The sequence below is a fragment of the Felis catus genome, chromosome B4 (assembly GCF_018350175.1).
Source record: "Felis catus isolate Fca126 chromosome B4, F.catus_Fca126_mat1.0, whole genome shotgun sequence".
NCBI classification, from domain to species: Eukaryota; Metazoa; Chordata; class Mammalia; order Carnivora; family Felidae; genus Felis; species Felis catus.
This window is the reverse complement of record NC_058374.1, coordinates 14,030,212-14,053,582: the sequence shown is the minus strand read 5'-3', so window position 1 is coordinate 14,053,582 and position 23,371 is coordinate 14,030,212. Positions and strand designations below refer to the sequence as shown.

The window sequence follows — 23,371 nt, the reverse complement described above, 5'->3', positions numbered from 1 at the left end:
GAAAATGACAACTCAGGCAACTGTTAGAAACTAAATACACTGGCATAATTTGGTTGTCCACAGAAAAAGAGAAACTTCCCCTCAAATAGACCACCCCCATAAGGAGAATCAGTTTCTGTAACTTAAAGCCCCAGATCTCAAAAAGATGTGTCGTACATTACTTATTACTAAGGGTAATTAATGTACTGCAATTTGGAAATCATAAACTGCCTTTAATACTTTTTTTTATATAAAACAATGCATACTCTTATAAAAATTCAAATGTGATATATATACACTTGTCATTAGAGCTAATTCAAAGTTATCTCTTTTTTTAAAAGTCGCCCATGTATGTTCAAAAAAATCTTTGCCAAAGGCACCAAGAATACACAATGGGTAGAATGCACTCAAACTGCAGCACATGATACAGAGAGATCATTCATGAAAGGAATAGCCAATCAATGTGCCAGATTTCATTGTTGTCTTATTTTAAGAAATTGCCACAGGCACCCCACCCGGATCAGTCAGCAGCCATTAACATCGAGGCAAGACCCTCTATCAGCAAAAAGATTATGATGTGATGAAAGCTCAGATGACGGTTAGCATTTTTTAGCAATAAAGTATTTTTTAATTAAAGTATGGAATTGTTTTTTTAGACATAATGTTATTGCACACTGTAAATAGACTACAGTACAGTGTAAGCTTAACTTTTATATGCACTAGGAAACAAAAAAATTCATTTGACTCATTTTTTGTGCTATTTGCTCTATCGCAGTAGTCTGGAACTAAACCTACATATCTTTAAGGTACGCCTGTGCATAAAACTAAAAAGCTTCTGCATAGCAAAGGAAATAGTCAATAAGATTAAAAGGCAATCTATAGATTGGGAGAAAATATTGGCAAACCATATATCTGGTAAGGGGCTAATATCCAAAATATATAAGGCACTCATACAACTCAACAGCAAAAAACCAAATGACCCAATTAAAAGATGGGCAAAGGCCCTGTATAGACATTTTACCAAAGAAGATGTAAAAATGGCCAATGGGTATATGAAAAGATGCTCAGTACTACTAATCATCATGAAAATACAAATCAAAGCCACAATGACATATCACTTCACATCTGTTAGGATGGCAGTTATCAAAAAGCCAGAAGGAGAGGAGAAAAGGTAATGTTTATCACTTACACAGTGTTGATGGGAATGTCAACTGGTAGAGGCATTAAGGGAAACAGTATGGCAATTCCTCAGAAAATTAAAACTAGAACTACCATATAATCCGTCAATCTTTTCTTCTAGGTACATATCCAAAGGAAATAAAATCACTTTGTTGAAGAGATATTTGCACTATGTTCACTGCAGCATTATTCATAGCACACAAGACATAGAAACAATTTGAGTGTCTGTCAATGGGTGAATGGATAAAGAAAATATAACCACACACACACACACACACACACACACACACACACGCACACACAGGTATATAACAGAGTAGAATTCTGTCATTTGTGACAACCTGGATAAACCTGGAGGACATATGTTAAGTGAAATAAGCCAGACACAGAAAGACAAGTACTTTATGATTTCACTTATATGTGGAAGCTAAAAAAGTTGTCCTCATACTAACAGAGTGCTTGTTGCCAAGGGCTGGGGATGGTGGGAAAAGTATAACTTTCAGTTATAAAGTGGGTAAGTTCTGGAGACCTAGGGGGAGATAAGGGGAGGTGTTGAGCTGGGCAGTTGCTGGCCAGGAAGTACTGATGGTGAATAGAGGGCGTGAGAAAATTGTGCAGTAGAAGCCCCATAAAGGGTACGTGGGAGGCTATTTAAGGAAGAACTTGAGGGGGAGCATCCATGCACATACCCTGAACTAGTAAGAGTCCTCTTATCTGGGAATTGTTTGCCTTTTTGACTGATCTGGGTGTTTCAGGAGAAACACACCTGAAGCAGCAATGGACAAAAAACACTAAATGATTAGACCCTGGGATGGAGTGAAGCAATGGCTCTCTCAGAAGGCTCTCATTCTCAGGCCCTTTCCTAGGATTCCAGGAGGTCTGTCTGCAGGAAAGATTGTTCTTATGACTGAACTTCTACCAGGACTCCTCTGACCTGGATGTATAATACTTGAGTCTCTGTAAGGAGAAGTAACTTGGTGTAGTGGAGTTACAAGTTATTCTGAGTTCTTTTGACCATTCAAAATTGTCCAGTAAACATTGGTATCCTCCACCTATTAGAGGCAGGTAGGGGCTATGCCTACCCATTCACAACCTGCTCCGAGATGATATGTTGCAATAAAGAAAGCTTCACATGAATTCTGCCACAGGTACAGATGTTTTTTGCCAAGCAGGCCCCAAAAGAGGCATATGGTGGATCCTCTTGTTCAGACGTAGCTAACCTCATTTGTAGTGCTTGGTGTAGCTTAGTCTGAATACAGACCCCTGATTAGAGTCCTTCACATACTGACAACCTCTGAGCATCAACTCCGAGACTCTGTTTGCTCTCAAGAAAGAACAAGGAAAAATGTGCCCAAGTTTGGCCTTTGGACATTTTGGGGTGTGAATGGGATGCTTAGTGCTGCTGTCACCATCTTGTGAGAGGAGAGAACAAACCTATGAATAAAAGCAAGTAATCTAGAGATGGCAGGGCAGGAAGGCAAGAAAGCATCTGGGTTGTTGAGGATGCCATGGAGCTACTTCAAGTGCAACTAACTATCCTTATGGGATAGATATTCAAAGTGTTTATGCGGAGGTTATGTTTTTTAAATTTATTATTTATTTTGAGAGAGAGTGAGCGAGCAAGAGCGCAAGCAGGGGAGGGGCATAGAGAGAGTGAGAAAGAGGATCCCAAGCAGGGTCCAACTGTCAGCACAGAGCCCGACCTGAGGCTCGATCTAATGAACGTGAGATCATGACCCAAGTGGAAACCAAGAGTTGGAGGCTTAACCGAATGAGACACCCAGGCTCCTCTATGCTGAGGTTATTTTAAAACAATGACTGTTTCGACAAGGACAGTCAGACCCACCTGTCCCTGGGAAATTTCCAGGTGGACCGACAGCCATTTCAAATTCAATGTGTGCAGAAATGAACTATCTTTCCCCCTAAACCTCCTCTACATAATCACTTAGGATGCTTTTAGCTGCAAGAGACAGAAAACCCTACTTAAATTTAGACAATATGGAAATGTATTCTTTCACTTAAAAACAAGCTCTGAGGTAGGGTGACTTTAGTGTTGACTGATTCAGCAGTTCAGTTCAATGAAGCCATTGACCACCTAGATTTTTCCATCTCTCTGCTCAGCCATCCGTAACATGGGCTTCACCCTACAAGTGGTTCCATTTGTGGTTATGAAATGACTACCAGTAGCAGCCGGGCCATGTGCTTTCTCCCTCCCGCCCCACCACACACTTTGGACATGTCCTGCTCATTCTGCTCCTATTCTGTCCCCCATTTCTGACACCATCCTCAACACCAGTTCCCAGTTGGTGCCCTATCCTGTCCTCTACTGGCACTTGGTGCTTACCTCACTTATGTGAGCACTTATTAAACTGCCCCATGTTTATGTGTCTGACTCTGATTGTGAAGAGCTTGAAGGGAAGGGGCTATATCTTTTTTTTTCTTTATATCTATAATGGGTGGCATCAAAAACTGTACTTGGCACATAGAAGGCACTTAACAAATGTTTATTAAATAAAGGGTGAATCAATAAAATAAAAATTAGGGGAGAGGCTTATGAGCCTTCATATATTTTTACCATGGGTATTTTATTTTGTATTGCCAATATATTTGTGGTCTATCAATTATTTTAGAAATTGTTGGAAATAACTTAAGACTACACTAGGGAGAAGGGTTCAAGATATTTCCCCTTGAAGAACGAGCTGTTTATTACTCAGGTTTGAGATAAGAGACCCAGAAAAATTTATTCTGAAGTGAACTTGGCCAGAGGAAGTTTCCTTTCAACTGTCCTTGTAGTCCATTTTTTGAACCTCTCAGTGAATCTCCCGCGTGGCAAAGCATTAGCCATTTCATGCTTCTGTTTTCCTATTTGCAAAATGAGGATGAGAGCTTTTATGATTCTAGTACTAGATTAGAAAGAATGACTATTTATATAGAACTTCAAGCATTACAGGAAAAAATATAGGATATTAATAATATAAATAATGATGCCATTAAAATGGGAGGAGAACAAAGGGATGCATTTACCTCCTACTCTGTGTGACTTTAATAGTATGTGGAGAAGTGTAGGGATAATACTGTTCACATTAATAAGACACCAAGCTGTACTGAAGACCCTGCTAAGAATGGCTTAATTTTTTCCCCTAGTTCTGGCTTTACAATGCTTTTGGCTAAAAAAAAAAAATTTTTTTTTTCTATTGAATTGCAGAGAACCCAATATCTAAAAGATCTTTTTAGTTAATCTGGTTTAAGTATCAAGCACATGATTTCCTACTTAATGGGTCACTTTCTAAATCCAAGATAAAAGCTCATGATTTACATGTTATTGTTAAGCTAGAGAGTGTTAAAGAAGAAAAAAAGTAATTCGATTTAATGGGGAAAAATAATTTCAAATAAAATGTTCAGCAGGTTATTTCTTTTGTGCTTTCAGTAATCGGTGTGACATCTAACTCTGAAGCCTTCAAGTCTTCATTCAGTCCTCAGTTCAACAGCCCTTAATGGGTGCTGGCCATGTGCTGGGTTCAGGGCTGGGCATGCCATGAAGACCCAAGCATTAGGCTTGCCTTTGAGTTGCTTGCCATTAGGACAGGACTCAGGCAAACTGACAGCTGCATTATGAGGTGATAAATGCCAGAATGGCATTAATAGTTATTTCTATGGCTTACTGTTAAAATAATTTATACAATTATACACAGATTTTTCTTTCCCATCCAATGAAATTTTCATAAACCTTAATTTGATCATATATCAGCTTCTCATACTCACAGTCTCATATTTTTCCCATTTTGTTCTCTCCTAACGTCCTGTTTCCACACTCTCCTTTATCATTCCTTTCTCTTTTTCTCTTGACTCATAATTATGTTTCAGCATTTCTGCTGTCACAGAGAATCTCTATCTCCACGGTCATTCATTCATTCATTCATTCACCTTTGTTGTGTCAGGGACTCTGTCAGTTCTGGGGGGAAAGCCCTTCTTTTAAGGGCTTGCTGTCCAGCTGATAGAGCAGAGGTGCCATAACAGAAATCTGGAGCACTAAGAAGGGAGTCAGTGAATCAATGCTACACAAGAGCAGGGTCTCAAAACTGAGAAGGTGTTCACTCGGTGAAAAAGACAGAGGCATTTTCAGCAGCAGGTGACCAACAACCTGACTCTGATTGGCTTAAATGGAAGGAGATGTCTTATCTCACAGAACTAGAAGTCCAGAGGTCAGTTGCCTTCATAGTTGCTGAAAGAAGCGAAGGGGCAGAATTGTGAAAAGACATGTGCTCTGTACAGTGTATCAGGGTACTCAGATAGCACAGACAGGCTCTCAAGCAGACCCCCTCTTGCAGTCTCAGCCCATTTAGCACCCTGGGGCATATAAACCTATCTCAAAACATATGGCTAGATTTTTTTCAATGAAGTTTTATTAAGAAATTAAGGGAGGGGTGCTTGGGTGGCTCAGTCGGTTAAGCGTCCGACTTTGGCTCAGGTCATGATCTCACGGTTCGAGCTCAGAGCCTGGAGTCTGCATTGGGTTCTCTGTCTCCCTCTCTCTCTCTGGTCCTACCCCACTTGCAGTCTGTCTGTCTGTCTGTCTCTCTCTCTCTCAAAAATAAACAAACATTAAAAAAAAAGAAGTTAAGGGACATGAAACAAATACAGACAGTGTTGAATGTTTGGAGAGCTTAGATTTTTAATCCATTTGCTGGCACTATTTGTATGTTTTTCTTCAACTAACCTGAGAATGCATGTCAGTAGCTCCAGCAGCCCAGCACAGACTTTTAACTTTAGATGAAAGTTTTTGCATTGCTCACTTCTTCGGCGACCAGCTGGCTAGCATGTCCTGCAGATGGGGACCCCATGCCCAGCACCCAGGGCAAGCTGTCCATCACTCCACTCCTCTCCCTCGCAGATATTCTTAGAGAGGCACCACCACTAGCCTATCTCCCAAATGCCTGATCAGCTTCAGGCCTTTGAAACAAGCTATTCTTGTCCCAGGCTAGTTTTAAAATCTATATTTGCTTAAGATAATCACTAGCTGGTTGTTCTGGTGAATTCTTCACTTTAGAAAGAGTTTCTGGGGGCGCCTGGGTGGCTCAGTCGGTTGAGCATCCGACTTCGGCTCAGGTCACGATCTCGCAGTCCGTAAGTTCGAGCCCCGCGTCAGGCTCTGGGCTGATGGCTCAGAGCCTGGAGCCTGCTTTCGATTCTGTGTCTCCCTCTCTCTCTGCCCCTCCCCCGTTCATGCTCTGTCTCTCTCTGTCTCAAAAATAAATAAACGTTAAAAAAAAAAAAAAAAGAGTTTCTGTACATTTCACGTTTTTGTGTGGTACCATCTCTCTTGCTTGACCATCTGAATTCTATTAATTTCCTCCAAAGGCCAAAGGTGAAATCCTCCTTCTTGAGTTCCAGAGGCTCCTTGTTGAACGACGTACTAGGTTATTTATTCCTGAGGGATCTTCCAGTGTGGCTCATTTTCAGGACACAGATGGTTGACAAGTCCCAAACTAAGGTTGACCAGCTCTTCCAAGCATAGCATTAGCATTGTCACCATTGTATTTTTTTTTTAATTTTTTAAAATGTTTTTTTTTCAATATATGAAATTTATTGTCAAATTGGTTTCCATACAACACCCAGTGCTCATCCCAAAAGGTGCCCTCCTCAATACCCATCACCCACCCTCCCTTCCCTCCCACCCCCATCAACCCTCAGTTTGTTCTCAGTTTTTAAGAGTCTCTTATGCTTTGGCTCTCTCTCCCACTCTAACCTCTTTTTTTTTTCTTTTTTTTCCTTCCCCTCCCCCATGGATTTCTGTTAAGTTTCTCAGGATCCACATAAGAGTGAAAACATATGGTATCTGTCTTTCTCTGTATGGCTTATTTCACTTAGCATCACACTCTCCAGTTCCATCCACGTTGCTACAAAGGGCCATATTTCATTCTTTCTCATTGCCACGTAGTACTCCATTGTGTATATAAACCACAATTTCTTTATCCATTCATCAGTTGATGGACATTTAGGCTCTTTCCATAATTTGGCTATTGTTGAGAGTGCTGCTATAAACATTGGGTTACAAGTGCCCCTATGCATCAGTACTCCTGTATCCCTTGGGTAAATTCCTAGCAGTGCTATTGCTGGGACATAGGGTAGGTCTATTTTTAATTTTTTGAGGAACCTCCACACTGTTTTCCAGAGTGGCTGCACCAATTTGCATTCCCACCAATAGTGCAAGAGGGTTCCTGTTTCTCCACATCCTCTCCAGCATCTATAGTCTCCTGATTTGTTCATTTTGGCCACTCTGACTGGCGTGAGGTGATATCTGAGTGTGGTTTTGATTTGTATTTCCCTGATGAGGAAGGACGTTGAGCATCTTTTCAGTCACCATTGTATTTTCCAACTGCTCTACACAGACAGTTCCCAAACCAGACATAATTCCCATCCATTCATTCCTTTTTCCAGCAAATAGTTAAGAACATAAAATGTGATCAGGCACTGGCCTAGGAGTTGGAAATCTATCCAGTTGTAAAGAAACACCCTTGTGGAGCTTCTAGTCTACTGAGAAAGGCAGGCAATAAATAAGATAAATTAGCAACTTAAGGAAAGGATATAAAATGTTGAAGTAAGTGGGTGAAGAGATTTTGAGGAGAGTGGCCATAAATTCTCTCTCTCTTACTTTGGGTTGATGGCTGTCTTATTCCCTTTGGGCAGCTATAACAAAATGGCACAGACTGGGTGACTTACAAACAACAGAAGTTTATTTCTCACAGTTCTGGAAGCTGCAAGTCCATGATCAGGGTGCCAGCATGGTTTGGTGAGGGCCTGCTTCCCACCCACAGACCTCTTGCTGTGTCTTCACAAGGGGCAAGAGAGCTCTCTGAAGTCTTCTTTATAAGGGCATTACTACCATTCATAAAGGTTCCACTCTCATGGCCTAATCACCTTTCAAAGGCCCCACCTCCAAATACTGCTACATGGGGGGTTAGGTCTCAACATGTGCATTTTAGGGGTTGGGGGGCACACAAACATTATACCCATTTGACGGCTGCTGCCATTCTTACTGTTCATGCTCTTGTTTAACTGATAGTTTGATCCCATTCTCTGTCCCAGCTGTTTTCAACCCTACTTGCATCCAGAATAACTTGGGAAATTTTAAAAAGTTACTAATACTAATGTTGATACTCTGAGAAACCTGAGTTTAATTGATCAGAGCTGGGAATATTGCATCGGTAGTTAAAAAGCTCTCTCCAGCAATTCTAATGTGCAGCTGCTCTACCTCATAGAGACCAAAGAATTTGTGAAAGCCAGAATCTAGGAACTGGCTGATAGCATTTCTGTGAAATAAGCACTGAGAACAAAAACAAAACCAAAAACAACCAATCAACATCCTGCAACAAGATGTTCTTCTTTATGTTCTTGCACCCTCAATGTTCTAAGATCCTTAAGGTAGACAATGCTCATTACCAGGTGTGAAGGAGTCTTGGTAGTTTCTCTGTAAAGTGAATGGCAGGACAAAGTAAGAAGGGGAAAGGAAGTTTCTGTGATGTGTTAAGTGCTTTAAAATGACTATTACACACTCAGTAAGTCATGCCTTGTCAAATCATCTTTGAAATGTAAAACAAAAATTGCCTTATCTGCACTTTATGTAGATGTATTTTTCACTCCTACTCTGCAAATAGAATCAATGGCATCCTTCAAATATTAGGCTCAACAGCACAGTTATATATTAGGCAACAGACTGGAAATCTTTCAAAACTTACCTTCAAGTTCCACAACTTGCCTCTAAGAAAGGAACCAAAAATGAACAACTCAGGAAACAACAGATGTTGGTGAGGATGTAGAGAAAGGGGAACACTTTTGCACTGCTGGTGAATGCAAACTGGTGCAGCCACTCTGGAGAACAGTATAGAGGTTCCTCAAAAAATAAAAAATAGAGCTACCTTACAACTCAACAATTGCACTACTAGGTATTTATCCAAAGGACACAAAAATGCTGATTTGAAGGGGCACATGCATCCTGATGTATAGCAGTGCTATCAACAATAGCCAAATTATGCAAAGAGCCTAAATGCACTTCAACTGATGAATGGATAAAGAAGATGTGGTGTACACACACACACACACACACACACACACACACACACACACACACTGGAATATTACTTGGTGTTCAAAAAGAATGAAATCTTGCCATTTGCAGCAACACGTAGGGAGCTAGAATGTATCATGCTAAGTGAAATCAGTCAGAGAAAGACAAATACCATATGACTTCACTCATATGTGGAATTTAAGAAACAAAACAGATGAACATAGGGGAAGGGAAGGAAAAATAAGATAAAAACAGAGAGGAAGGCAAACCTTAAGAGACTCTTAAATACAGAGAACAAACTGAGGGTTGCTGGAGGGGAGGTGCTAAATGGGTGATAGGCATTAAGGAGGGCACTTGTTGGGATGAGTACTGGGTGTCATATGGAAGTGATGAATCATTGGGTTCTACTTCTGAAACCATTATCACACTCTATGTTAGCTAACTTGGATTTAAATAAAATTAAAAAAAAAAGAAAAAAGGAGCCAGAGATGACAGAGCAGAAAAACAGAAAGAATCTGGGGCCCCAGGTATTATTGAACTATCCCTATGACAGCTGTGCCTTTGGAGCTCATATATTCCATTTTCCATCCCAAGGATTCTCTCTCAATTTATTGACATTCATCAGGGCAATTTTGGATTTGCCCTATCTTGCTTATTGAATAGTATATAAGTCAGGGTTCTCCAGAGAAACAAACCAACAGAGCATGTGTGTGTGCGCGTGTGTGTGTGCGCACGCGCGTGTGCATGTGTGTTGTATTTATATACTTATATCTATTTCAGTATCTATCCATTTATGTATCTATGTATTTTATCAATCTATGTATCTCTCATATATCCATCAATCATCTATCTATCTACTTTCTGTCTATCATTTATCTATTTACTTTCTGTATATCTATCATCTATCTATCTATTTGTTTATCTATGTAGACAGATTTTAAGGCATTGGCTCAGAAAGCTGTGGGGACCTACAAATTTGAATCCACAGGCCAGGCCAGCAGGCTAACTCAGGCAGGACTTGCTGCAGGCTTGAGGCAGAATGCCTTTTTCTTTGGGAAATCTCAGTGTTTGCTCTTAAGGCTTTTAAATGATTGGATGAGGCCTACTCACCCTACCAAAGGTAATATTCTTTACTTAAAGTCAGAGATTGTAGATGTTAAGGGAATCTACAAAATACCTATGCAGAAACACCTGGATTAGTGTTTGATTAAATGTGTGGGGGCCATATCCTAACCAAGCTGACACATAAGATACCACAAAAAGTTTGATGAAGAGAAAAACATCAGATTTTGGAGTCTGAAGACCTGGTCTCTAGTCCAAATTCACCCATCAACTTGCTCAATGGGTCTTGAGCACATCTCACAAACTTTCAGAGCCTGATTTTGCTCTTCTGGAAATTTGAGGGTAGGGCATAGACAGGAGTTTCTAAGGCAGTGATGTCCCATTTGTCTCTAAAACTCTCAGAGCCTTTCAAGCTTATTCAGTATCCTGAAAGTTTCCCCCACTGTCATCTTAAAAGTACACCTGCTCTTGGGCTACAGATTTCGTGCTAGTTACCACTAGGAATTTGTAGTGGGTGAAAAGCTGTTCTCCAGGGAGGAATGGATGGAAAAGGAATTGATGGAATGCTTCCTGGAGAAAGCAGGAATTGATTGGATGGATGTCCATTGAGGATGATGCTGTAGCAGTGTGACTACAGAACTTCTGTTTTGGGAATCTCCAAGTTCTTTTTATTCCATTGTTGGTAACTTTACTCTCTTAGAGTCAACAATGGGCTTTTTACCTAGTTTCACCTGTTCTTGCTCAAAAGTGATTTCTCTAGGACTGCTGAATCATTTTAAGCTTAATTTAGACCATGGTTGGAAAGACCTTGGAAGTGACAAGTCGCCAAACCTATATATATTTGCTGACTTGGTTCAAATGGTCAGTTCCTAAGTTTCTGTTCCTCTAAAATATGCTTTCCCCTGACAGGGAAAATGTTGGCAGATCAATTAAGCTGTCATAAAACAGCTCTTAACTCAAGCCCTGGCCCTGGCAAGCAGAGATTACCTCAGGCCTGTTTACTCACTACCTTGTGTCCTTAAATTTAATTCAACCTTTGGTGTTGAGAAATATTTTTCATTTTTTTTCCAGATCTGCATTTCATCTTTGACTGAATAACTTTAAAAGGAAAGAAGTTCATAATTTTCAGTATATAGTGGATTTCTTCCTAAAATTACCCACATGGTTGCCAACACACAGATATGCTGTTATCTGGGATGGTGCATTTGTGTCTTAGTGGAAGAAACCCCCAACTCAAATGATTAAAGTACAGCTTTTATCACTGAACAGTCTGGAGTCAGGGCAGGCCTTGCAATGGCTGATACGGTCGCTCAAAGTGCATGAAGGATCAGCTCTTTGCATGTCGCCTCTCTGCTTTTCACAATGTCATTTGGTTTTAAAGGCTGGCTCCCCATAGTCACCACATGGCTGCCCGGGCTTCAGGCTTTCCCATCCTCATTTAGCTGGAGGAGAAAGGCAGGGAACAGGAGTATTTCTTTTCCACCATAAAACAAGTCTTGGGAGTTTTATTACCCCGATGTCCAAGGAAGGAGATGGAACTACTCTGCTTGGCTTGACAAACTAAGTCCTACTTCTGGTCTGGATATGAGGCCATCCTACTCAACAGCATGTTGCTGCTCATTAGCAGAGGGGCACAATGAACTCAAGGGAGGCTCAATGTCTCAGACACATATTTTTCAGAAATTATTTGGATTCACTTTTCCTTTAAAAAATATGAAAAAATTTGTTAGTTGAATTCAAGGTAATTTTTTTTTAGTCTTTACATACCTTAAATTTTATATGGGGGAGGAAGATGTTGAACATTTGGAAAGTGGCTCACAAAATACATTCTTTGGTTATCAAAATGGAAAAGTTGAAGAGTATATGTGAAGTAAAAAACTGGAATAAACTGAAAAGTCAGTCATTTAAATATTTATCCTCACCCCTTCATTCCATTCCTTTCCTCTCATTTCTTCCATCCATCCACACACAGGAAATTTAACATGAGTGTGGGGAAAACTTAAACAGCATTTTATTTTACCATTAAGTATTGGATAATTACGGTGGCTCTCTACGGTAAATGTAAAAGTTCCTTCTATATGCTGTGAATCTTGGCCAAGCATCAAGTCTGAGGAAGACCTGCCCACAGTTAAGGTGTGGGCATCAGGAGGGAGAACTTACTTTGTAATGGAATCCCATGTTTCCAGTATAATAGGGATTTAAACTCCTATTCCTAACTTGTAGTTTCTGCCACCATCCTCATTAGGGGAAAATAGTAGAGCTTGATTTGTTAGGAAAGGGGTAATCATAAAAACTCTACATGCGTGTCTCAGTGGGCGCGTGTGTTTGTGTGTGTCTGTGTGTGCGCGCACATGAATGGACATCTATTACCACTCTTTTCATTGCTACTCTTTTGATAATGTCATAAGTAGCTTTTGAACTAGAAACTAAAGAGTCAATTTTGTAATTTGGGAGCACTTGTATTTTATTAAAATTACACTTGGGCTGATAAAAATTGCTTGTTCTTAAAATTTTCTTTTATATAATATTCTGTTTTAATGGCTAAGTTTGCATTGGCCTTATCCATCCCATCTTAGAATCGTCAATAGGTACTGTCACACACAAGGTGGTCTCCAAACACATGATGAGATTATAAAATGTGGCACAAGTCTAGTTCCATTGGAATTGGATGTTTATCTCCTATGTCATACTCATATTATCAACAACCATGGTTTACTAGAAGCTATATGTCTTTGCATCTGGACTTGTCCCTTGAGAGGAAGTAAAACTCTTTGTCTAGACTTTTTGCAGGTAGAATGGAAGAGGGAAACATTGGAGTGTAAAGCTGGGTCTATTCCAGGCACTCTGTTCCTTCCAGGGACATGGGCCAGGGTGGTTCAGAGGGCCACCTTTGAAGAGATGAGTGAGGAGCAAAAGGAAAGAAACTCTGACGTCATGGAGATTTCATGGGCAATAAGTTCAGTCCCTTTTTCCAGGCATCACTTTCCAGGCTGCAGCAAAAACAGGAAGGAAGGATGCCCTCTCAGACCAGAGTGAATGGGCCTGTGTCTGCAGGAGTCAACTGCATTAGCAGATGGGATATCGGGAAACCTGTAGCCTGGGAATGACATCAACCTGAAATGGAAAAATCCACTGTGGCCCTGTAAATATTAAAATAGGGAGACTGGTGGGTATTTAAAAAAACATTTGGAGCTCAGAGCAAGAGATGTTGTGGATTAAATCTCTCTTCTAATTCCTTTCATTATTTTTGTAAGCTCTTTCTCTTCCCAGCCACTGGGAAAAGCTTTCTGGTCTTATTCACAAGTCTTTACCTTCTTTGGAGGTGGAGGTAGGGGCACAGGGCAGGTAGACTTCAGTCTAGGTATGTTATAATCTTCTCTCAAGAACCTGGCATTTCTTAAAAAAATTTTTTTTCAATGTTTATTTGAGAGACAGAGACAGAGCAGGAGCAGGGGAGGGGCAGAGAGAGAGGGAGACACAGAATCTGAAGCAGGCTCCAGGCTCTGACTCCAACACAGAGCCCAACGCGGGGCTCAAACCCACGAACCGTGAGATCATGACCTGAGCCGAAGTCAGATGCTTCACCAACTGAGCCACCCAGGTGCCCCAAGAACCTGGCATTTCTTTGCCCACTTGTCCCTGCAGCTCTCAGAGCCACAGACCAGGGCAGAGGGACACCCAGGGACAACTCTGGGGGTATCTGGGATGGTCTAGGGAAATACCAATGTTCTAGGACTTTCCACAGTTTTTCAAAGGGTTAGCATATCAGGTCACTCCACTCGACTTGCTTCCCTTAAGAATGCTGATGCATAGGGGCACTTGTACCCCAATGTTTATAGCAGCACTTTCAACAATAACCAAATTATGGAAAGAGCCTAAATGTCCATCAACTGATGAATGGATAAAGAAGTTGTGGTTTATATATACAATGGAATACTACTTGGCAATGAGAAAGAATGAAATATGGCCTTTGGTAGGAACGTAGATGGAACTGTAGAGTGTTATGCTAAGTGAAATAAGTCATACAGAGAAAGGCAGATACCATATGTTTTCACTCTTATGTGGATCCTGAGAAACTTAACAGAAGACCATGGGGGAGGGGAAGGGGAAAAAAGTTAGAGTGGGAGGGAGGCAAACCATGAGAGACTCTTAAAAACTGAGAATAAACTGAAGGCTGATGGGGGGTGGGAGGGAGGGGAAAGTGGGTGATGGGCATTGAGGAGGGCACCTGATGGGATGAGCACTGGGTGTTGTATGGAAACAGATTTGACAATAAATTTCATATTAAAAAAAAAAGAACACTGCTCTATGCTTAATATCCCAGCCTTGTTCAGACTTCCTTTTCCCTGGTGGTTTCCCAGCCTTGATTGGTAAGCTCAAAAAGAGATGCAGAAGACAAGCTATCACAGCACGCTCTGCTCCTTGCAGGACAAGGGCCATGTATCAGAAATTATAGAAAAACTGAATAGTTTCCCTAAATGTCCTCTAGTTTTAACAGCAAAGAGAGTTTCCTTAAAAATCCACATTTATGGGTTTGCTTTGGAACATTCTCCTGGGAAGACTTGGGGGTGGGGGAGTCTTTGTGTTTAGATTTAACCTTCCCCCAGAGATCATAATAAGGAAGGAAGGGAGCAGATGTGCACATCCCATCTGCCCAGCTGAGGTCAGTCATCTTCCTCCTTCTCATTACCTAGCGGATGTCCAACGGCACGGAGCTGGTCCCTTAACAGATGTGCTGACACAGAAATAATGCCTTAGGCAGATCTGCTCCTAATATTTGCAGGACTTGAGCAAGACTTAAAAAGAGCCTGAGACCAAGTTCCCTCTTTGTGCCACCCGATTCTGTCTTGTACCTTGAGGGGCCACTAGCACATGCGTTTGTACTCCTCAGCCTGCGGGTCCTACTGCTGTCCCATCCTGCCCCAAAGCAGGTCCTACTATTCTCCCATCCTGCCTCTTCCTGACTAGAAGTGCACATACCTGCCCTGTGGTCCTTCAGTAGTATAGGCCTGTGGAAGAAGGCTCCACCTAGGATGGCCTATTCAGGGAATTCTTGGGTCCCAAGAACCTGCATCACGATCTAGAAGGGGAGAGGTGCTGAATGGGTACATCTCCTGGCCTAGGACTCCTTGAGTGGAATTCTCCAGAGCAAAGTGTTGCAGGCAGAGGCCCTGATGCCTGGGTCTAAGGGCTAGATTCAGGGTCCTATGAATTCAATGATTCCTCCCATAACACATTCAGTTTCGTGATATCTGTGGGATAGTATCAGCAAAAGTCATAAGCTGTGTTTGTACTTTTCATAGACTTGAATGTTGTCACCTGTGATAGCTTTACAGTGCTTGCAAAGTGCTTTTTCAGGGAATTCTATTTTTTGTAATGTCTTTCCATTATGATACAGTTTCCATGGTTTCCTCTGTTGGTTCACAAGCTTGGGAGTTCCCCAAGTGAAATCCAATGGGGACACTGGTCCCCATACATGGAGGGCGAGGAGAGACCAAAGAAAGAGGCAGACCATTCCAGATTGGTAGTTGGCCATTTTAATAAGCAAAGGAACTTAAATATGTGGTTTGTCTTGACAGCTGCGAGAAGAATAGATCTCCCCACCCAGGAGCCAGACTCTTCAGAGTTTATATAAAGGCCTTAGTGGGGTTCAGCCACATATACATTCTAGATGGTGCCAAAACACATTACTCTGTCAAGTAATGCATCCTTGAAGGGGCTCCTAGTGCAGCAACAGTGGGCAGAATGTACATTCCAAGGGAAGGGATAGGGTGAGGAGCCTCCAATTACCCAGGTCCAGCTCTTGGGTCAACTGGTGGTCATTCCTTTTGATGATCTCCTCCAGCATCTCAGACGACCTATATCCCAAGATGTGGCTCAGGCCACAGTCAGTAGTTGTCTGGGGAAGATGTATTTAGAAGACATTTGTGAATGAAACCCATTCACTTCCATAAGAAAGGCCTTGGAGATGCTACCAATGGATTTTCAGACTGGTCTTGTCTCCAAATTATTCTCCTGGCCCCAGGGTTTTTTCTTAGGTAGTACTCCTTATTTGAGCTGTTGACTCTCATCTTTCCGAGTTCTCAAGTGCCTGGGCTCTTCAAGATGATCACTAAGATACCTCCTCCATGATTGGCTTCCATGATGGGATTAGACCTTTTTTTTTTTCAGGTTGTCCTCTTCCCTATCTTAGATTTCATTCCCTCAAGGTCTACTATTGTGGATGTGTCAGTGGCTGTTAATGATTTCTCCCGTAACACATTTGCATTGTTATAAGTAGCTTTGGAGTTATGCATTATCTCAAAGACATTATTGCTGCTGATTTTAGGCATTGCAGTGTAACAGTAGAGTGTGTATTATTGGAGAGGGTGGGCCCTTGATGTCTCTGCTCCCTGTGATGGCAGAGCCCCATGTTGATAAATGCTCCAGATAGAGTAATACTGGTATATTGCAACTACTGTCTAACTCATTTCACATCTCTGTATAGACGTCACTAAGACTAAGATGTGAACTTGGTTATACCTCAGCTCTAATAGGCCACTGCATTATTCATTTGGCCAGGGAGTAAGGGTGCTGGTACTAGGGAAAATTATTACATGATGAAGTATGTTTTTTACTTAGCAGATGAACTCACAGTGTAGTTTTGATCTACCTAGTGGATTTTAACCAGGAAGAAGGAATGAGGCACTAGTATTGAAGGCACTAGTGTATGAAGCCAGGCTGACTGAGTAGGGAAGAGGGGGTGTCAGGGGAATGTCAAAACACGAGGATCTTACTGAGGTGTGCTGAGCAAACAATGCATTAGGTCATGTGAGCACGGAAATACTTCACTTACCAGCCACCCCTTGGAGTGTCACTCAGTTCCAAGTCCTCAGACAAACTGGCTTCCAAAGGGCTGGCAGATCACATGGTCTGTCTGGGCTTTTGTTTCTTAATGGCATTGTTCCCTGGCTTACAAACATAGCCACTCTACTTCAGCGATTCATCCTTCCCAGAAAGGCTGCCTGGAACCAAATTCCATCTGTCTTGTAGCCGTTTAATAGGTCTCATCTGGTGCTAAACTCTAGGCATGCCACGGAACATGCAGGCTTTGACTCTACAACAAGCATTCAGATTTTTTTCTTTTTTAAAGAAAAGTTATTCTAGGTCCCAAAGGTATAATCAAATCTATTCTTAACCTTGCTTTGAGGAAGGACAGGGGTAAAATCCAGGCCAGCTGCCACTTGAGCAAGCAGGTTATGCAGTCCCACTGGGTACTGCTAGACTTTGATGCCCCTGGAATTTTATTTGGGCCTTCTTTTGTGCTGCATCTTGGTTAAATGTTGTACCTTTGAAAGCTTTAGGTACCAGTCAGTGTTTGTAGTTGCAAGCAACAGAAAAAAACTCTGGTTGATTTAAACAAAACTGACCAAGGGATAGCTACACAGCCCGGAACAACATCCCAAGCAGTGCTGGAAAACTTGTCCTGGGAAGATAGCTCTACTGCACTGCTAGGGTAGATGCCACTCCTGATTCTGCCAGTTCCGGGCTCTCCATGTGGCTACTCCCACTGCTGCTGTTGTGGCCTTGAAATGCAAATTACGCCTAATGGCCACTGTTTCCAGTTTCATCTATCTGAAGCTGCTAGTTTCCCACTCAAAGTCTTGGGGGAGAAGGTGTCCATCTGATTGCAGGAAGTCAGACCAGAGCCTTTGCCACAGCTACAAGACTTGGAGAGTGAGCTACTGATATCTTCAGCATCAAGAGTGTGAGGTAGGCTCTGACTCCCACTGAGAATCAGAGAAATTCTCTAGACATGGGAGGAAGGTTCAGATACTGGGTGGCCCAAAACAGTAACAGATGTCCACTACCCTTTGTCAGATCTTGTCTTGACCTCCCTGTACTTATCCTAGCTTGAAGACATTAATTCATTCAACATACATTTATTAAGCACTTGTTAAGAGGAAGACATTGTGACTGCTTTTGGCATGGGGGTGGGGGGGGGAGGTGGATATGCAGGGAAAAGAGAATGATGTTCTTCTCAAATAGCCCTCAATCTGGTTGGGAAGGTAGACAAAACAGAAAAAAAAAAAGGAAGGAACAATAGGTGTTTTGACATAAGTAAGCACTGAGGCACTTAATCAGAGAAGCTGACACATAAATGAAATCTTGAAGAATAAGTGGAAATTGCCAGAGCAAAGGTGGGTGAGGGTGTTTCAGAAAGAAACACTTCACTATAGCTGCATATGGCTGCATGGAGGAATCTGGTGGGGAATAGGAGTAGAGTGACAGGTAGAGACAGATCATGAAGGCTTTGCATGCCTTACTGACGAGACTGGATTTTATACCGAAGATCATAGAGAATTACTAGGGAATTTTAAGGAAAATCATTTTAGGAACATCACTTCATCATGGGAAATTAATTGTTCAGCTAAGGAGATCACTTGGGAAGTTCCTATAGAAACCTAGGGAATAGGGGCGCCTGGGTGGCGCAGTTGGTTAAGTGTCCGACTTCAGCCAGGTCACGATCTCGCGGTCCGTGAGTTCGAGCCCCGCGTCGGGCTCTGGGCTGATGGCTCAGAGCCTGGAGCCTGTTTCCGATTCTGTGTCTCCCTCTCTCTCTGCCCCTTCCCCGTTCATGCTCTGTCTCTCTCTGTCCCAAAAATAAATAAACGTTGAAAAAAAAAAAAAAGAAACCTAGGGAATAAATAATGATAGATTCAAGAATGATATGATTAAGGAGATGTTTTGGAGACAGAATTGACAGGACTTGGAAACTGATTAAATATGGCATTTACATGAGGAGGAGAAATTATAGATGACTTGTAGCTTAAGGGTTGCACAATTATGGAGAAAGTGATGTTATAGATTTGGGAGGGAGATGATGTGTTTGAATTTGGACATGTTGAATTTGAAGTGCCTCTGAGGCACTAGAGTAGAGACAGCTGGGAGGCAGAGAAGCATGTAGAACTGAATTTTAGAAGGGTAGGTTAAGCCAGAGATAGAGTTTAGAAACCATTATTATCTTGGTCATTGTTGAAGTCATGGAGTGGCTGGATCACTTAGGGAGAAACAGAACAGAGGGAGGAAGGAGGTCTGTGGATACTGCATGGGCTTAAACTATCACCATTTTAAGAGCCAGTGAAGAATGTGAAAGGGGTCAAACTAACAGAGACAGAAAGAAAACCAGAAGAGTACGAAAGCCAGAAGAGATACTTTTTAAAGGGAGGGAGTAGAAAGGTCAAGAGATGGAGAGCTAAAAAGTAACACTTGATTTTGGTAGAAAGACATCATTGGTGACCTTTAAGAGACTGTTTCAATTAGAGTGGTGGCTGCAAGGACTATAATGAGTCTAGGAGATAAGGAGGGTTGAACAGTGGAGATGAGAAATGCAGAATATTTTTCAGGATATTTGATTACAAAAGAGAAAAAAAGAGAGAGAGAGAAGGAGAACAGGAGCTAAGGAGTCATATAGGATCCAGGGAGGAATTGCTAAAGTTTGGCTGTACAACCAATCCAGCATTTTATTACCTGGCCAGATACTGAGCTCTCAATGCATACAACATACTATCACTCTTCACTTACTCTCCCATGATTCAGCCAAGGGAGAAACAACTCATCCAGCACTTAACAAATATTTAGTGAGCATCTACCATACATATATACATATATACATATGTATACATATGTATACATATATACATATGTATACATAGATGTATGTATACATACATCATATGTATGTGTGTGTGTGTGTGTGTGTGTGTATATATATATATATATATATATATCATATATATATAGCTTTGTTTTTTTTGAGGATCCAAGTGGGCTCTGTGCTGACAGCAGTGAGCCCGATGTGGGACTCAAACTCACAAACCGTGAGATCATGACCTGAGCCAAAGTCGGACACTCAACTGACTGAGCCACCCAGGTGCCCTGAACCTACCATATTCCAGGCACTGCTTTAGGTTCACCAATGAACAAAACAGGCAGTAATTGCTATTTTCATTAAGCTAAGGTTGTCCCAAGGGGAGTATAATAAGTAAGTAAATTATACAGTATGTTAGTGATAAAATGCTAAGGAATAAAAGAAAAAGTAGGCAAGGTAATGTAACTGGGAGTCCCTATTGGGCAACATGCATTTGACATGTTAAATGGTCTGGTCAGAGTAGGCTTCATTGAGAAGTGACATTCATGCAAAACCTTGAAGGTGAGTCAAGTTCAGGAAAACTTAACTGTCACTGGACAGGTAGCAGAAGTCAAAGAATGAATGGAAGGTCATGGTGCCAGTGCTTCTACTGACTCAAAGAAGACCACCATTGAGACAGGTGTTCATTTTCAGTCCTGAATTTCAGTAGCAATGTGTCTTTATTCAACTAATTTGTCTTGGGCAGTGATTTTCATGTCTTTTAAATTTTTTTCCAAGGAAAATTAGGGAAACCTTTTCAAAGGAAATTTTATTTGAAATCCCAATACATAAAACAGACAAAAACAGAGCCACTCTTGGGACCCAAGGCTCCCTTTGTTACGCAATCAAGCTCCCTGGGGAACCATGTCACAACCTTAAAATGCCCCAACCTTAAAATGTGAAGAACTTCTATTCAGGTCAAGCTTCCCCTTGTTGATTAAGCTATGTCTTCACTTGGAGACATCCTGCCTACATTACTCAATCTGTATGGTGTGTGTGTCTTTATATTTTGGACTCAGTTCTTTTTGGGAAGGAAAGAATGAGGGGCTAATGGGCTATTTGACCTATCTCTCTAAAGATGACCATCAGTTTATTAAACCCATTAACGAGAAAGAAGAGAGGATCAGTTTGGCTGCCTACAGAGAGAGAGCTCTTAATTACAACCAAGATCAATAACACACTTTATTAGCATCACCTGATGTCAAAATTCACATTGAGCCTGGTCCTGAGATCCAGCTTCTTTTCACTGTCCAAGCTTCTTTGAAGAAAGAGTTAAAACACTGTTCACAGATGATTATAGAACATTTGTTAAGTCACACAAAATTTATTCAGAAAGTTGGGGAGTTAAGTGTGGAGAGAAGACAAGAGGAAGAATAATATCAACATGTCACATGTGACATCAGAAAAGAACTAACAGTGCTGGAATCTGGGTTTAAAGGAAATAGCGGGTTTTCAGGAATTCTATTTAAAGGGGACTCTTATGGAATCTGTGTTTGGTGGGCCAGAGGGTGCCCTCTGATTTTTCTGGAGATACAGAGATTCACATCTTTCTCCACCCAGTTTGCTTTCCCTAACAGACTTTTTTGTAGGCTAGTGTGGCGATCCAACTGGATGCTCTCTGCCTGGCCTAAAACACAGAGCTCTTCTCCTCCCTTGTTCCTCCCTCCCCCTGAGGGTGGGGCAGACAATCCCAACTTGCAGGCTCACTGGCCTTCCACTTCCAGATCAGGGCCTGGCTGGAGGCATCACTACTCTGTCACTCTAAGCTGCCCTCACTTCTTGGTATCTGGTTTTTGCCCTGCTCCCTGGGCCTGTCTTGGCAATCTCTTCAATACTTCAGCTCCCACCTTGCTCTTTCCATTCTCCATTATCTAGTCCAGAGTCCCACCCCTGACTCGGCACCCTAATTCCGGCTGGCATATTGTCTAATCACCAAAGCCATGGGGAGCCCCACCATAGTGCTGCCTTATTGTTGGGAAATCCTCACATCCCATGCTAACTGCTGTTGTGGCTCCATCAAGTCTTGTCACAGTCTTCTCATGTCACTTCCTGGCCACTAAGCTAGGCTTTATCTCAAGACCCTATCAGAACTTTTTAAAATCGCAAGTGACAGAATACTAACCTAAGCTTGCTTAAGCTAAAAAGGAGATTATTGACTTGCATCTTATTCTTTACAGAAATTTTAAGTTTTCAAAAAAATTGAGCAGAAATTACAGAATCTCCATATAACCTCTCTTACACTAACTATTTGTCCCCTGCACACAGCTTTCTCTAATATTAACATCTCACATTAGTGTGGTACATTGGTAAAAACTGATGAACCAATATGGATACACTATTATTAACGAAGTCCATAGTTTATCTCAGGGTTCACTTTTTGGGTTGTACATTCTATGGGTTTTGACAAATGCATAATGGCACATATCCACCAATATAGTGTTATACAGAATGTTTTCACTGCCCTAAAAATGCCGTGTTCCACCTATTCATACTTTCCTTTCTCTCTCCACTTGAACCCCTCTATAATTTTGCCTTTTCCAAAATGTCATATAGTTGGAATCATACAGTATGCAGCCCTTAGCCCTTCACTCTGACTGCTTTCACTTAACAACATGCACTTAAGTTTCCTGCATGACTTTTTGTGACTCCAAAGCTCATTTACTTTATTTCTGAAAAATAGTCCATTGTATGGATGTACCACAGTTCATTTGCCCATTTACCTACTACAGAAAATCTTGTTTCCAATTTGAGGCAATTATGAACAAATCTGTCATAGATACTCATGTTCAGGTTTTTGTGTGAACATGTTTTTAACTCATTTGGGTAAATGAGCAAAATTGCTAGATTGTACAGTGAGACGATATTCAGGTCTTTAAGAAGTGACCAAACTCCCCTCTCCAAGGTGGCTGTACCATTTGGCGTTCTCAGCAATGAATGAGTTCTTGTCACTCCACATCCTTGCCAGCATTTGGTGGTGTCAGTGTTGTGGATTTTAGTCAGTTAGCTGAATTGTCTTAGGGGTCAGACTAACTTTAGGCACAGCTGGATGTCAAACAATGTCATCAAGACTCTGTCTCTTTTCATCTCTCAGCTTTTGTTTCCCCTGGGTGAGTTCCATTCCCTTGCAGGGATTTACCTCATGGTGTCTGTCACTAGCTTTGCATTACATGCCTAAAATTCCAAGTCCAGCATAAGGAGGATACCTCTTTCCTAGTCGTTCCAGAAGAAGTCCTAGAATTTGAATCACGTATCCCTGAAACAATCCTTGTGGCCAGAGGAATGCAATATTCCTCTTTTATTCATTCATATTGAGCACCTACTATGTGCCAGGCACTGTTCTAGGCACTGATGATGCTTGGTCAGGCCCAAGTCACACGTTTCAGGGGTAAAAGCTATCTTCTATCCAAACCATATGA

At 41.5% G+C, this 23,371-nt stretch overlaps 1 protein-coding gene and 1 long non-coding RNA gene across 2 annotated transcripts in view; both read right to left on the bottom strand.

The window, feature by feature from the left end:
• The window catches only part of LOC123386800, a 109,748-nt gene that overhangs the window by 49,055 nt on the left and 37,322 nt on the right, over positions 1 to 23,371 (bottom strand). The window lies entirely within an intron of this gene.
• Positions 7,436 to 23,371, bottom strand: part of LOC123386446 — a 49,184-nt gene continuing 33,248 nt past the window's right edge. The window contains exon 3 of the long non-coding RNA XR_006600313.1: positions 7,436 to 8,626. This is a non-coding gene — a long non-coding RNA (uncharacterized LOC123386446). The remainder of the gene's footprint in view (positions 8,627 to 23,371) is intronic.